The sequence below is a fragment of the Bombus affinis genome, chromosome 7 (genome assembly GCF_024516045.1).
Source record: "Bombus affinis isolate iyBomAffi1 chromosome 7, iyBomAffi1.2, whole genome shotgun sequence".
Lineage (NCBI taxonomy): Eukaryota > Metazoa > Arthropoda > Insecta > Hymenoptera > Apidae > Bombus > Bombus affinis.
The window spans coordinates 10926626-10941620 of NC_066350.1; the positions used below are offsets into that span (position 1 = coordinate 10926626).

The following is a 14995-nucleotide window of genomic DNA, read 5'->3' on the forward strand; positions in this document are numbered from 1 at the left end:
GTTTCTTCCCTACGCTTTGCTGTCTCAACTGGTGCAATTTGCTTCTCCTTCGTTCTCTCTCTCTCTCTCTCTCTTTCTCTCTTATCTTCTGTTTTGTACATCCCTCCCTTTTTCTATTCGGCCTTCTTCAGACAATGAAAAGCCCTCGCTCAGAAGTAAACGGGAAACGATAGGGAATGCCACGACGATAATTGCTAGAGATTTCGCTTTTATCGCGATCAAAAGTAGATCTGAACGCGGTTGAATTTTAATCTCGAGCCTCTGTTCCGGCACACTTTTTTTTTTACCTCTGTGGATCGATCGAAAAAATTGCCCTAGCGTTTCCATCTTCTGTAACGCTTTTGACGCTCGATATAACGAACCTTGGTTTTTCGCACGATCAAACGCGCGGCTCTTCTTGTCCTGCATTTTCTAACTCGTTTTCGAAATATCGATCGTCTTCATCGACGTCCATTAAAATATCAAACGTGCGCGATAATTTGTTTGTCGCGATAATCCGATGGCTCTGCTAGTGTGTAGCACATGCATGCGAAATTATACATTTAATAATCGGGATTGCGAAATTTGTAGCTGCGATACGCGGAGACCCTGCATTCAGCAGATGAACAGTGCAGCTTTACTCTAATCAACGTGTATTTCGGTACTGCGTATACTACTGAAAATTAATTTGAGCACGAATTCATTTCAAAACGATGTTGGTCGAATGATTGAGCCTGGAATAATAAGATTAAATGACTAGAAATGCGTATGAAATGAATATATTCGAATTTGCGAAACTAACGTAACGACGCGTATGTTTTCCGTGCAACGATCATAATACGTATAAAGCTTTGTACACCGACGAATATTAAAAGTTCTCTGGTTGCCTTTGCCTACCTCGTACACTTTCCCGACGCTAAGAACGCTTTTAATGTTTCGAGTTGCATTAATCGTGACTATTTCGTATTTCCGCGTGGATTTTTTAAATAACTGGAAAATTTCGCGTTACCCTTTCGAGTTGACATTTAGGAATAATAAACCGGCGATTAACCGACGCGTCATCCGAAATTCGTATCGAATCGGTTTATGCGCGCTGTAAAACAAAAGGGCTCCAGTCCGAAATAATGAACTGGGGACAAAAGGCGTCATTTATTGCACCAACGCGATGCATTAAACATTAACCCTGTAAGAACAAGAAGAACAACATGGTTGAAGTGTCATGCATGTGTGTATCCGGGTGCAAGATATCGCGTGCATGGCCGACACTCGAATATTAAATAAGCCGGGCCATCGGGTCGCACAATATGACCTCCATTGGCCAGTAATTATTAAGAAAAGTTTCACCCCTTGGTAGGTGCGAGGGTCGGGTAGACGAGATGCAGAGTTGTAAAGGGGTCGCTGGTGCGCTCGAGAGTGCACAAGGGTGAAATTTCGCGCGTGCTCACTTTCATATACCTTTACGCTTGCCAGATGCCGAAGGTCGACTGAAATTAACTTTTGTTACGTGGCTGCACACGTGAAATTTTCCATAACGCGAGTAAGCCAGTTTGTGGTAAAGCCACTCTCTCTCCCTTCCTCGTAAAATATTTTTTCAACAAATACGTGACACGCGGCAAATATCATGTTTCATGCGAAATGATTTCATAGGGGAACAGAACGTCGTGGCAGATCGGAGAATTTTGTGATCGGTGAAGCCCTGAAACGTGATCTCAGAGAAGGATGAGAAGTTTGAAAGGACTTCTTGAAAATAAGTTTCCTCCTCCGGACGTCGTTGGCTTTAGTTACTTTTAAGTGGGTCGATTTATTTCTGATACGATATATACGTTTTATCGAGTATTCTATAAAGTTGGTTCGCCACTTGGTCGAACAAGTAACAAATTTACGTATGAAAGTTTAAACAATATCTCGTTACGTTTTATTGCTCTTTATGCAAAGTAAATCCTCGAAACGAGGATCGGGTTTTTCTTTTTGAAAAACCACGCTGATCCCGGCTATCTGGCCGATAATTATCGCCTAGTTCGCCTTTCGTTTCACCTCTTGACATCCTTTTCTGGGAGAAGCGATGGCGCGAGGCTAGAGTCAGGACAAAACAGGTCTGTACGTAGTCGACGTAGAACGAGGGAAACGCGTGGTTCAGAGAAAGAGAGATAGAGCAGAGAAATCGGTGGTGGAGGTTGAGGGAGGAATAGGGGGTAGGAGAAGTACAGGGGCGGAATTTCGCGCGTGCTCCGCTTCATCCCCCTCGGTTACCGCCACCGCTGCCGCCGCTGCTGCTGCTGCTGCTGCTGCTGCTGGATGCTGAGGGTAGCTGGACCGCGCGCGTGAGGTGTCAGTTCTGCGCGCGACCTCTCCCCTGAAGGTGTCAACCTACTCGCGACCTACTCCAAGGTGTTTGCCAAAGTCTCGTGCAACTGACGTGCCTGTCCTCGCGCGTTTCTTTCTCTCCCCCACACTCTCTTTCATTCTATCTTTTATTTACTCGCTCACTTTCTCGCACTTTCTTTCTTTCTCACGTTCGCGCGTTCTCTATTTTTCTCAGTCGTTTCTCACCGAACAAAAGAAAGAAGAGCATCCAAGTGGACTTTTCTTTTTGAAAAGAAGAATCGGAAGTTCAGCTGTCCATCTGGCACGTGACACGCTTCACCAGCATTATCATGTTCGTCGAGATGTCCAGAGGCAACAATGTACGTGAACACGTTTTTATTGTGATCAACCGAATTATCTAACTATTCTTCCCTCTTTTTTTTCCAATGTTTTTCCTCTATCTTCCCTCTCTCTCTCTTTCCTTCTCTTTCTCTTATATTTCTCTCTCTCTCTCTCTCTCTGTATATTTCTCGTCTCCTTCGTTTCTGCTTTTTTACGTTCCTCCTTTTCCGTTCTTTCGTTTTTTCGTTAACGCGAGATGCAAGCAAGTGGATTATGGAAAAGCTTTTTTTGGGGACGTTGGATCGATCCTCTTCGAGTCGGTGGTACGCTTTCGATAAAGCGTTGACTAATGACGCGCGAGACAAAATGCATTGGACCCATCGGAATTTCGCTCATTTATCTTGGTTCCACCTCGTGGAGTTTCGTGCATGAAGCGTGCGTTATCAACGCTACGTAAACGTTAGTGATAACCGACTCGCGGCCCATGTATATGGGCCACGGTTCAGGTGCATTCGACAATACAAAATCGCTGCGTCATGATTTCTTGATGATGCACACGGTTTCATGCGTTTAGGCGAAATTGGACGTTCGATCGTAACGTAGTACAATGGTAATCGATTAATTTTGCGAACGTTTCATTTTTTCTAACTTGTGGTCTAATAGTTTCATTTTACCGCTTAGAAGTTTTAGAGAATGAAGTGTTACGTGGCCCTCGTTAGCTAGGGCATGCATCATTGCCGCATTCCGTTTTTTTTTTTTTTTCGGCGGAACGACAAGATTATGGAAAAATAACGAACGATCCTGAATAGATAGGCAGATATGAAAACTATCCGTCGTGAAAGCTAATTCCTCCGGTAGCGATAATTTATCAGAGTCAAGTAACTCGCCGTCTCTCGTATGATTAATTAACGTCACAGTCAGTAGTCTAACGCGTCAAGGCGGTCTCGTTTATTTCTCAAACAGCCAAGACATCTTTTTCGACGATGTTTATCGTCCATGCGAGTTTCTTTTTCATCGCGTCAAGTTTTTGTTCGTGGCTGTTGGCTCGTGTCTTTCGCACGTTTTAAACTCGCGGCGTTTCTTTCTTCTCGTTACATTTTTCAAATTAATCCCGTGTAAAAAAGAGTGATTGTCGTTCGCTCGCGTTACAGGCTACCGTGGCATTTTAACGACTGGTCGAACAACAACAAGGATTTTAATTTAACGCGCGTTAAATGGCAAACACGTTAACGCGAAAGAATATCGTTGGTGCGTATGATTGTAAAAAGAAAATCGAATTCTTGGCCAGAGCGTGCGAAGTTGGTAGTTCCGTAGCGAGTTTGAAGCGAGTTTCGCAAATCGAATTCCCCCGGTCTTTCGTTTCAATCGTTTTAACGGAGCAAACTTTTGTCCGATAAATCGTGACTTTGGTAACCGCTTTGTCGTACCGCACCTCGAGAACGACAGTTGTAAAACGGCGGGACCATCGCGTTGGGTTTTATGATACACGAGAGTAATCGCGAATTTCGACGCTTTTTAGACGATGCGATACGATCCGATGTGTTCTCGATCGCTAATTCCGATTGTTTCCTCGAGTTCAAAGGACCAGTTGCATTATGCAAACGAACGCAAGAAGTTAGCGAGTGCATTAGACAGGCGAACGATAATTGTTGCACGTGTAAAATTCACGATTAGATTAACGCGCATGTTCCGTGGGTTGGTTGTTGGAGCTTCGTTGCGAGTTTTTTATAGGAAAATCGAGCGAACTTTTACGGAGGAACAGGGTGTCGGTAGCGGAGTGGTTTTAAAACAATGAACGTGTAAGTTCCGTACAGTCTGGGACAGCGAATTTACGTATAATATAGTCTAAAGAGGTTTCCGGCATAGTTACTTATATTAGTTTCTCCTCGACGAACGTTTTCCTTGCGAGATAATTTTGCATCGTGTTTCACGGACAGTCGTCCGACTAAATGTCCTTAATTGAAAAAGCGTAAATCCTGAAACGCTGTAAAGGACACCTAATCCTATTCCGGCTGATCCTTCATAGACAAGCGTGGGCAATTTTCATTTAATCGCGTCGTCTCTCGGCGATCTCTCCATTGCTAAATGTAGTTAAAGGTAAAACGAAAGAAGAAGAGAGAGAAAACGAGCCGAAGTAATTCGCGCGAGAAAAAGAATTTCCACCTGGCCCTCTTATCCGATGTCGACTTGTAAGAAGCGCGAGCACCGTTTTTCCCTTTAATTTTAAATTTACGCTCCCTTTTCTATGGGACTTGCTATTTCTTTCCGCTCGGTCTCGTCGGTGGTCGCTATGCTTCTCGCTACGGTCAAAACGTGATATTCGTCGGGTATTCGCTCGAATACAACGTCACCATCATTCGGACGGCTGTCATCGACACCTAGTGACCAACGTAACGGTGTACACGGCCGACATACCATCCAGATTCGGGGTAATATTTGCGGACGATGAAAGCGTTGCAAGCGTCCGTTATGTGCCATTCCTGGGCCGTAAAATATTCATCGATCTACCATTTCAGGGTTGAAGCCATTATTTCTGTAACTTTTATCGGTCGCCCGTGGTCGTTCGAAAACTCTCTCAGTGGTGGTTGACCGACAATCGTGGGAACGTAATTACGGGGGACGACGGATTAATTAATCTTCTGATTGCGACATCAAACAACGAGATTCGAAGTCGATGGAATTATTAATTTCGTTCGTTCCTTGTGGCGCGATTCGATGATACGGGCATCGCCTTGTGAAAAAAGGAAGAGAGAAGGGAAAGAAGAGAGTGCAGAAAGGAAGGAAAGGAGAAAATAAAAAGTGCGATGCGGCAGATGCGAATAAGAGGTTTCGATGGAGGGACGATCAATGTTACATTCGAGGGGCGAGACTCTTAAAACGTCGTGCGTCTAGTGAATCGCTAGTAAAATGTAGGTCGAGCGAAATTACACGTCACTTCTTATTACTCGCGTCGAATGAACCCCTCTGTACGTGAAGGTTTATACATGCACGGATGGTAACTAACTCGTCAATACCGAGGCAAAGATCGAAATAAATGGCCGTCGAACGTTTGTGTTTCCGAACGTAACGTTTCAATCACGAGACTGACACGCGAATCATTTTTCGACGTTGGACATGCAAATTCAAATTACCAACACTCTGATCCGAGAATGCGTCATTTGGTCTAGTTCTCCGTCTCTGTTTACTATTTTTTCTTTTTCAAAAGAACAATCGAAATATATGAGCACGCGTTTCGATACTTGAAGCGACGATGATACACGATACCTATGGAACGATTTACCATGAGAAATTTTTATGCCATGAATTTATACGACCCGATTCGGTCGAACGATTCGTGTAATATTTGCACCGCTCTCACGCTACAAATATTTCATACACATTAATGGAAGCATTTATCGTGGATCAATATTTTCCCAGTAGAGTTTAAACGGTTTTCGAGTTATCGTTTTATTTCTGAATATGGTAAAACAAATTAGACAACTATTAATATTCTTGTTTGCTCGTGACACGTTCGATTACATTCTATATATGTACCTACGTATATATTTCTGTATTCTCGTATTTTCTGCGAAAACCTCCCCTTTACCAACTGTTCGAACCAAATCTGGAAATTCCATTCGTAGCTACATAGAATGATATAAGGTCAAGTATATCCCGATAGCAGCATCTTGATTCGTGCGACTGTGATTAAAACGATATCCGTTGATTACGACAAGTCCTTCCGAGTAGCATTGTCCGATATCAGCGAGCTTCCGAAAGCGGTGGTGGTCTGTTGATTTAATCTCGTTAGCTGCCTGCCTAATCCTTCTATCTCCGTCATGAACTCTTATCTCTAGCGATTAAACGCAAGCAAGTAATCGTACGAAACGGGGCAAAGCCGTGGAAATAAGCATGCAAAGCGAAAGGGTGAGCGTCTGGCCGGCGGTAAATCGGCGCTAGCCTCGAAACTCTCGGCGTCGTTTTGTTAACTCGTCCAAAACTATTTTCACCAACGTGCGCGTTACCCGTGCACGGATGCTGGACGCTTGAAAACTGACGAATCCGTGGGGGTAGTGGTACCCGTAGCCGTGAGAGGGATGATAGCGGCTGTGGTGGAGATTCGAAGAGTTAAAGGACATTACATAGTACGCTCAACAAAAGTTTTCCATGCGGCATGCAGAGTGGACACTGCTCAATTCCTGCCTGGTTCTTGAAATTTACATTCATCTCGTACGAATACATGTATTTGTGTACGTATGTACATACATATACGTATATAGCAGTGTACACAGCTATTTTCTGTTCTCTTGGTCCTCTTCGACCGACGTACTTCCTCTCCGCAGTCCTTTTCCAGTTCCCCCGGTGTGCACGTATTTTCCAGCCTTGGAGAATAGCAGGTGAGTTTACTCGGGCCAACTTATGCCATTTGCCATTGCTCTACCCCCGCTCTGTCTGCCAGTTCCGAGTACACTCGTTCTTTAGTCTGGAAAGTTGCTGGCCCATCTCGAAAGTAAGCCTGCAAAACAAGCGGCACTGGCTGCCGCACATGCGTGTAATCGGGAGCACGATTTATTTGCCAGTTTCGGAAATACATTGAGGCACGTCGAAAAGTTGCGACTATGATTGGAAAACAATCCTGTAGTGATTTGGTAGAGCGAATTCTTGTATTTTTTGTATCCGTATTCTTCGCAATTGTCAACTTAAACGATTAATATCGTTTAATAGCGAGTTGCGGTTTCGAGCATCTTCCATTAATCTTCATTTTACAAATTTAGTTTTAGTACTCCAACCTGTCGTATAAGAATTCGTGCTCTCTTTACGCCTGGAACACATAGCACGCTTTATGGCCAATATAACTGTCTTAATTGTATATTTGTAAATGCAAACAATTTTTGCAACAAGATTAACCTTTCCTCTTGATTCTTTAACCATCTTCAACCACTCTGCCCACATCGTCGTATATAACTGTTAAAATCGTTTGCATAATCTCGCGTGAATTAACCTTTTCTGTTTTTCTTTTGCTACGTGTAATTTTATTTCATGTTATATATATGTAACTGTACACGTACTCTAACAAAGGGTTTATCACGTTGATAATAACAAGTAAATAATATTAATATGTTAATATTAATGATGTATACTCTTTGAATCATATACACGATAAAGATTAATTAAATAATAATTGGTTCATCGTTTGTATATAGTCAAATTAGTGGAGATTCTGGAAACGACTGGTCTTTCTATCGATTTCAATAATAAATCAATTTCAATGCGACATACATAGACCTTAACGTTGTACACGGTTGTTACCAAATACTCGTAACAAGATCCTTTTTAATGAGAACGAATACCGTATTAACTAAGCTTTCGATTGATATGAATTTTATTACAAGCGTAATGGAAACAGGAAGTAAACTATCGCGGAATTAACATCGATCGTAGCTTCTTCTTTCTGTTTCTCTCCGATAAAATCAGTAGTCGTTATCGCGTTGCGTATTTAATTGAGATTGTCCTGTACTTCGATTATACGCGACGCAAAGCTGTGGGTTTAACCACGTCTGTAATTTGCATCTGCAAGGAACAAAAATAAGCACGTCTCGTAGAACTCGAGTAAGCAACGTGGCTAATTTTAACAGGGAATTACATAGGGCATTTCAAAGATAGTATATCGCGGGAATTAATAAATATTTTCATTCCGCAAACTGGACAAAGATAGTCCTTTACGCAATAACGATAAGCGAAATCCGATTATTCGATGTTGGACTCGGTTTCGTGCTGGCAAATCGATCGAAAGAAGATGTCTGCGAAGATCGAACCTTATAGATAGGATGGTGGAACAACGATAATGAGCGGAATACTTTTGAAAATCGCAATGAAATTTTGCCTTATCTGAGAAACGATTTTGGAGAATGGAAGGAGTCAGCAAGGCGGAGGCGGAGGCGGAGCAGAGGAGGAGAGCCAGTGAAACATGATTCCGCATTCCTTGGTATTCGCTGGATATAACCTTCGTTCCACGCAAAATTAACGAAGTTATTCGCGGAGATACGGTAAAAGTTGGTAACGGCTCGGGACTGGAGTTTTGTAATTTGCGTTATTGTCGAAACGGTCGGAAAGTCGAAAAACGGAGATAGCGCTTCATACTTTGCGACTCGAGGAGATTGGTCGGGAAGAACAGATCTGCCTGGTTCTCTCCGCTAAATGCATCCAGAACTAATTCGAAGGATCGATCGGTCAGAAATTCTTCGTTGGTAGTTGGAGAGGAAAAAGTTGTTCGACTAAAGACCGCCTCTAGTTCTCTTCTCGCGCGTCGATCCCACTTGAAAATTTGTCAAAGCTCTCTCTGCGAAGGAGTCTCTTCCGTGGCGTTTCTCGACGTTTAGTCATACAAAAGACGCGACTTTTTCAAAATCATACATAATATTTGCACGATATACTTCGAAATGCATGCCACGAAAGCGGTTCCGTATGCCGCGCCGCTGGTCTTTCAAATCATATAATTAAGAGAGTAAACTCATTTACGAATCCTACGAGATGCGAGTTAAAGTAACTGCGAATTAATGTATTAGAGGCGAACTAAATAGGACATCGTGCAAAAGGATTTACGCGGAGGTTTTCGCTTGGGATTTTTCTAATTATCATACTTTTAATAACTCCACGACAAAATTATGAAGTTACGGTTGAAACGTACGTTTGTGAAATTTGAATCAATTCGTATCAGGATTATGTTAGCGTCAACGGTGATGTTACGGCGTCGTGTAATCGATAGCCAGGGCAAACAATATTGGAAAGCCATGAGAACGTACGAAGTTTCCATCATCAAGCAGTACAACACGTGCACGCGATACGCTCGCAATTAAACCGCTATAACGTAAGAGATGTGCCCCGGGTTAACGTAACGTGGCGATGTCTCGTAGCACGGGGTGTCCTTAGAACGACATACCGTATCCGTAATATAGCATACCGCGGCATAATGCAGCATAATAAACTCAGAGTAGACGACGTTCTACGGTCTGGCCCCTGGAGTACGCATCGCGATATAGCATTATCGGCTTCCTGGCTATAGCGTAGCCGGTATGGCACAGCATAGTTCCGGTATACCGTATTCTATCCGTTAAGCTGTACGCTTTCCTCGCGCGCAGCCCCTCATTATCTCAACACAATGAATGCTCCCGCCCGGCCGGTATTGGCATTTGCACCAATTCCAATAGAATTTAATTGGAGAAGATTGAGCGGGTATGTGTGCACACATACGCACGTATATGCACACATTGACGGCTCTCGAGCGAAAAACGAGCGGCTGGTTGTAGCCGATCTGGCTGTTTGCCGCGCTCATCGTCCACCCCCTTCTATCATTTATTTCTCTCTTTTATTTCTCTCTTCTTCCTTTTTTTCTTTTTTTGTTTGAGAAGGGACGAGGACGCTTAATAGGCAAGACGGCTATGGTCGAGGACATCCATATTTTCGGCGGAGTTTGAACGAACGGTGTCAACACGTCAAGTTTCTGGAAGTAGTCACCGGTCTAAGTATTATCCAGCATTGAAACAGTTTAACTTTGCTAATCAGTTGGGAATTGCAGCGTTCTGCGAGCTGCAGCTTTCTCTCTCTCTCTCTCTCTCTCTCTGTTGGTCTTGAATCTTCTCCGTCGTGTCCCTGTCTGTAGCTGAATTTGAACTAAGCCTAGCTGAACTGCATCTGCCAAATTGCATTATCTCTTCTAAAATTTATCGATAAGACTCATTGCAAAAGTTTATATACGAGGGAGTTAGTTTTACACGGGTTTAATGAGGATTCAAAGAGAAATTTTTATCTTCCTAAAACGGCTCGATCCATCTGGGTTTAGCAAGATACAAGAGCGTGTTTCGTGAAAAGCAGAATGCAAGTCGAATCGTGTATATTGTCTTCGTTCCTTTCTTCACACACCTCCAGAGAATACAACGTTTACGGGGACAATGCCGGTTTTCTCGTTGGAAGGTAGGTAGCTATTGTTCCACTGTATGGTTTTCAATGCGCGTCTTGAAGGCAGTGAAAATTTTACGCATTCGGTGGCAAAACAACCCTAACTAACCTTCGAATCGAAAATTACTTGAGATTGTACCTTCTAGCCGAACTTCTTAAGCCGACTCGTTCTGACAACAGGCTTTTCGCTATAATCGAAGATGATAAGCCGCGAGAAAACTGCGAACTTTCGGAACAGGAATTAGAAGAATACGACAGGTATTTAGAGATCTATCGGTCGACGATTTTACCCTTTGCTTGGAACAAAACGTTTCGGTTGTCGCTCAAATTTCCATGTTTCTAAAAAAAAGTAGAGAGACAGTGTTGACAACGGCGGGCGTGCTTTTCGACGATGTAACCGTCGTGGATGGTTCATTTGCAATTGAAATGAACGTGGACGAATCTGCAATTCCTACAGCATATTCTTTCGATGGACGAACGAGATAATGGAAATAGATCGACCTTTATTTCGTTCGCCTTTCCAGAATAGCGGACAACCAAACAGCAGCATGGACAGGAATTTTTTTTTCCAAGTAGTTATATTCCGTATTTACATCCCGAACCGGCCGGATTACAGGACAGTTTTACATTAATTGTATAGAGGCACGGCGCACAATCAGTTTCAGGAATTTAATTTGTTTTCAATTTACCCGGCGAACGCACGGCAAATAAAGGTCTGATGGAAGGTAACACATGCTCGTCTCGTGTTTAATTCCAGGAAAATATAACGCGCTAGTCTATGTGTGTAATCGTTCGTGTGGCGCGCGGCCGCGGAGCGCGCAGAGTTAAAAGTGTTCCACGACGAAATGTATCGGCCACGGTTTTGGCCGTTGGCGTCGGATCGATATATCGGAACGGATATAACGTGGCCCATAATTCACTCTCGGTTATAACGTAATCCTTTAATTCGTGCCAATATAAATTAGAATAAGCTCCGATCTGTCCGGGCTCGAGACCGCCCTTTTTTTGGTGGAGGGGGGTATCTCCACTGAGTTATACACCGTGTTCGTTCGATATTCTCTGGTGCAGCTTCGAATTATGATTGGTAGCCTCGCAAAAGCGGGCAGGCGTGTAGTGCATTGAATCGGGAGAAGATGAATCAGCAAACCTTTTGCCGTATGATGTAACGTTTAATAAATTCATCGTTCTCGTCAACCGAATACACAAAGGAAGCACGCTATTCGAACCGTGTCGGAGGAGAAAAATGGTGCGCATAGGATTAATTCGTGAGAACGAGTAACGCGTTTATTGATTTAAACGCCTTGCTACGTATTTATCATCGGCCATCGTCGCGCAAGGCGATTACGAGATCTCAAAGGGTATCAAGCTCTCTGTAAGCATAAATCACGCGCTCGTTCATAACTTTTCAGCTCTCTAAGTGGATTTTCGCTTTTCTCGTAGACATCCGCTGTACTCGTTTGACATTATGTCTGATACCGTTGAGCAAAACAGCCTGCGCGTAAGAAACATGGGCTCGTTAGTCACCGTTTGGCACTTTTCGATAACTGTAAATTACGAATCGATTATCAGTCATGTTGTTGATTTTGTCATATTCATACTCAACGAACGTCGAACGGAATCGTTTATCGCAGATGATAAAATCTGCTCGTCATAAAATTTCGTTGTCGAAAATATTTTCGAAATGTGATTTATCGCGTATGTGGATGGCATACAAAAAGGGCAGTAAATAACTCATTTGGTTTGTCACGTTTGATTCTTTGGATCGTTGGTGCACTCGCATTCGCTGAAAATGTATCGATGATCGTTTGTAGACCTTTCATGCAATATTCAAACGCGACGTAGAAACATCGATTTATCTTTAGCGACGAACGATGGAAAACAATTTTCTGTCGCGAACCTAAGACGAGGTCCCTGCGGTGAACGACTTCAGCCGGTTATCGATTTAAACGTTTTACTACCTTCATAATCCGTCGCGGTTTCAGAGAGACAGTGACGCGAGCCTTGAAAGTGGATGATCCTCTTCGCGTGCATAAACCACCTTAATGCACCTACCGTGAGAGTGCATCATCATTCCCTGCAAATGACACGCCGTCCATTCATTTTCTTTTATCTCTGTTTTGTCCATTGTGTCGGCGCAACAAAAGCCTCGTAACGATTTAATAGAAAAGATCCCTACGTCTTTTGCTGTAACTTTTCTTCTTTTGTCAGGATCCGAGATTGTAAGCAGAACTCGTTCTACGCTGAATTCAGCGGGGTTCGATCGCTCTCGATGGCTCTAATTACGTTCCATTTTTGAATCCTATGTAATAATCCGTTACATGGAAACAGATACTTTTAATTAGCGTCCGTAGGATTTATGTTTAGGATGTTAAAATCGTCATTGCCACAGAGCCGATTTGTGTAACGCCATTTGCCGTTATTAATCCGTACGAGCATTAGTGACGATCGAAAGAGATGGAAAATAGCAGGTCGCTTCACGCTTTGAAATTGAGTATTTCGCGTATCTCTAATTGCACTGTTAATGAAACGGGATCGATCTAGGTGAATATAGAGATACCGCAATCGAATTATTATGAAATGGTCGTATTCTTCATTATATGTATTTTTATCCCCTATAATATTTGGACCTTAGTATCTCGTTATTTTCCACGGTAACGAGAGGGTGTATCCTATCCGAATTAATACGACGTGATATCTATAATCGCAATTCGTTCGGTCGACTTTGACGTCATTTTAATGAACCATCCAAATTGATTATTGGACATAATGCTACACCTGAAATATACCACTACGGTTTCAATGAAACCAGCATTTGAGTTGGGTTAAAAGACCTCATACCTCTTCGCGTACATAAACCGCCTTAATGCACCCTCGGTAGCAGGCCATTACACCACGCACACCCCCTCAACCCCTACACATCCTCTCATCTTCCCGCTGACTTGCGCTTCGCGTTCACACATTTACAGCGTCGCGTTCACACATATTAACCGTGGCCATTGATACGGACGAACGTACACGGACGCGAACCATGCCTCCTCTGTACCACCATTCAGCTTTCCCCTTAACGCATATTTACGTTGTATCGACCAGCTAGTGGGCGAAATTTACACTACCAGCAGCAATACATTATTTCCGCGAACATTAGCGTACTGACGTTATTGCATTCTCGCTGTCCGCTGGGAATTGCACACGACTTCCGTGACAATGGATCCTCGCGTTCTCATACGAAACATTGCGAAAAAAAAAGAAAAATAAAAAAGAAAACAACAAAAGCAAAAAGGAAAAAATTGTTCCAATCGTTGAAAACGTTCGGACTGATGTTTTCTTTTTTATCAGACTTTACAAGAGGACTTGCGTACAATCGGTCGGACGCTCGCAATAGAAACGCGTGCTGCTATTTAAAAACTGCCTTTTCGTATCGAATCTTCCGCGTTTTTCATTCGTTTCAGGAAGGCAGTTTTAAAATCCGACGAGCATCGATAACGATAGATCGTCCATAAACAGTCCGCCCACTCGGTTATCGTGATGTTTGCTCGATGTTGATTAGCATCACGTTTACAAGGTTACGTCCCGATAGATTTCATCTCAGGTTATATATGCTTTCTTCTATCATTGCTCTTTTTCCTTGGCCTGGCTACTTTGCCTATAAATTTTGTGTCTCTTGGTTGTAGTCGTGTTTTTCGACCAACGAGAGTGCCCTATCCTCAAGGCGCATATTCGCCGACATGCATATGGTCTGCAATGAGAGCGTTTACAGCCATCGAATAATTCCAGTCGAGTTTGAAAAATTTAGTCCTTGAGCGTTACTAACTCGAATCCACGAGGGACAGCAAAGATTTTATCCGCCTCTCTTCTATTTCATTGACAAGATCCGCCTTAGTGAAATTTTACTGCGAGTTTCACGTCGCTGCAACAACTTGTTCCCCCTATAACCTACGTTCTTGAAATTTTCCTCCATCGTTGTTTTCTATCGTCTTTCGTCAAACTTCAGCACACTGACTTTGGCAATATGGAGCGTCAATTTTGTTCATGGATCAAATTCTTCTCTTTGAGCTTATAAAATTATATTTCGCGATTCAAGACCTGTAATTCCTTTCCCAAGTTTCCGATGCTTGCTTCCTAAACTTTTCTTTCCAACGTACGTGAAAAAGACACAACCCGACAACCGCGATGTTCAACAAACCCAATTTAACCATGTACCACCGTTTCTACAATTTTGTTACAATAACATGCCAGCGTTTTTGCAAATACACCGTTTTACTCAGGATACAGAAGATATTTCAACGCAAATTTCATTGATATTCTTTCCCTCTGCTGCTACGAGGCTATAAATCAGCGAGCTCGCGTCGCATAACTATTCAGTCCCTTGTTTGATTATATCCTCGCACGCAACTTGCGAAGGGATTTGAACTTTTCCTTGAAAACTCCGGTGGCA

The 14995-nt window shown here is 43.0% G+C and overlaps 1 protein-coding gene across 12 annotated transcripts in view; it reads left to right on the forward strand.

The window, feature by feature from the left end:
* LOC126918939 (cell adhesion molecule Dscam2-like) overlaps positions 1-14995 on the forward strand; it is a 173332-nt gene that overhangs the window by 48030 nt on the left and 110307 nt on the right. Inside the window, exons 1-2 of one of the 12 annotated variants that reach the window (XM_050727518.1) lie at positions 2148-2367; positions 2519-2663. The exons of 10 other annotated variants lie outside the window; for them this stretch is intronic. The gene's annotated coding sequence lies outside the window, so the exon portion shown is untranslated. Of the gene's footprint in view, positions 1-2147; positions 2664-14995 lie in introns of those variants that run through there. One more of the 12 variants, XM_050727513.1, reaches the window with a different exon arrangement.